This window comes from Sinocyclocheilus anshuiensis, unplaced genomic scaffold (genome assembly GCF_001515605.1).
Source record: "Sinocyclocheilus anshuiensis isolate Anshui unplaced genomic scaffold, SAMN03320099.WGS_v1.1 scaffold1826, whole genome shotgun sequence".
NCBI lineage: Eukaryota > Metazoa > Chordata > Actinopteri > Cypriniformes > Cyprinidae > Sinocyclocheilus > Sinocyclocheilus anshuiensis.
In genome coordinates, this window is record NW_015542582.1 from 668,415 (window position 1) to 670,512 (window position 2,098).

The 2,098-nt window shown below is 37.7% G+C and overlaps 1 protein-coding gene across 5 annotated transcripts in view; it reads left to right on the plus strand.

Annotated features, from left to right (window-relative positions):
• Positions 1-2,098, plus strand: part of LOC107694434 (cyclin-dependent kinase-like 5) — a 65,351-nt gene that overhangs the window by 48,507 nt on the left and 14,746 nt on the right. The gene's annotated exons all lie outside the window — the stretch shown is intronic.

Genomic DNA, 2,098 nt, shown 5'->3' on the forward strand with positions numbered 1-2,098 from the left:
GTGTGAGTGTGAGTGTGTGTGTGTGTGTGTATGTGTATGTGTGTGCGCGTTTTTGTGACAAATGAGATATAAATATAAATTTGTATAATGACAAAGGTATGACATAGGTATTACAAGGAGAAGGTGACTTTTCAGGACATTACCCCATGTCCCCACTTTTCAAAACGCTTATAAATCACACAGAATGGAGTGTATTGAAAATCTGAAATAGCACAAAGTTTCCTGTAAGGGGTAGGTTTAGGGGTAGGGTTGGTGTAGGGCAATAGAATATACGGTCTGTACAGTATAAAAACCATTACACCTATGGGATGTGTCCCCACTTTTCACAAAAACAAACCCGTGTGTGTGTGTGAGTGTGTTGTTCATCACATGGGATGGTATAATCAGACTGAAAGGGAGAGAAATTAGTCAGGTTTTCCGTAACCTTCACGTTTCAAAGCTGTATGAAATATTAAATAATCAAACTAATTAGTGTTTTTGTGTTTGTCATCCGTCCCCCACACAGATCTAAACGAGCCTGACCTTCCCTTCAAGCACTCGTTCGCTGGGTTTCCATTCGCTTGCACTTCATTAGTCTTTACCTGAGGACTGAATCAGTCCGTGTAGCCTACATACTACACCTGTTTGTGTGCCTTTTTACTCTCTGTGAGTTTAGTAGTCAGCATGTTGCTGCGTTTGTTAGCGGTTAGCACAGCTGGTCCGTGTTTATGCTAATGAGCATGACTCACAGCGCTTCATTAGGTGAATGTGTCGTATCACCACCGCCGTAATTGTGCGCTAATTATATTTGCAGCATGGTGGTTTCCTTATTTCTGTAGCGGCAACTCTCCTGCTGCTAATAATCCTGACACTGAAAGTATCCTCCGGTAAACTCTAACAGGAAGCTTGTTCTGTCATGCTTTAATGAAACAACATGAATCATGCCTGAAATAAATCCCCAATAAATTAAGTGTAGGACATTGTGGTAATTAACGCTAACGGTGTTCTGGTGCGATGGGCTTGTTGAAGCTCGTTTCCTCTGGCAGTCGGATATTAATAGATATTCGTTGGGTGAATCTCATGAAATCTGTCAAAATGATTTTCAAGTCGTGTTTCACCACAAAAATCAAAAGGAGGAAAAAAAATTCATATGTATTTTGCATAAAAACGGTGAAGCTCGCTTTTAGGACCATGACGTGTTTTGCAACATGACATGCAATGCAAAAAAACATTACTTTTATAATATTTTTTATCCATAATACAGTACACAAAATACTGTATTACAATAATGAGAATCATCATTGACAATAATGACCTCAAAGAAAACAACAGTATATATAATTGTTAATTATGTGTGTGTGTGTGTGTGTGTGTGTGTGTGTGTGAGTGAGTGTGCGTGTGTGCGTGCGTGCGTGCGTGTGTAGGACCATGACGTGTTTTGCAACATGACATGCAATGCAAAAAAACATTACTTTTATAATATTTTTTATCCATAATACAGTACACAAAATACTGTATTACAATAATGAGAATCATCATTGACAATAATGACCTCAAAGAAAACAACAGTATATATAATTGTTAATTATGTGTGTGTGTGTGTGTGTGTGTGTGTGTGTGTGTGTGTGTCTGTGTGTATGTATGTGTGTATATATATATATATATATATATTGAGAGAGAGAGAGCGAGAGAGAGAGAGAAAGATATATATATGTATATATACAGTGTTGGGGACATGTAACGGCGTTTTACATATTTTATTATTTAATTTAATTACAAAATAAATGTAACCGTAATCAGTTACAGTTACCAAGAAAAAAATTGTAATTAAATTACAGTTACTTATGAAAATGTTAACGATATATAGCCTAACGCGGACGGAATATGTCACATTTTGGACGAATAAATCAAAAGTAGGTCAGTAGGCTACACTTGAATCAAAACCAAAAATATGGACTAGTGTCTGTGAATATTAAGCCGCGAAAAGACAATATATGAGTCCTGCACGTTCTGCGTGTCTGTGGAAATCAGGCGCGGACTGACCATCGGGAGAACCGGGACAATTCCCGGTGGCCTGGCAGCCGATTTGGCCCGCTATTTTAATATTATTATTGTATAA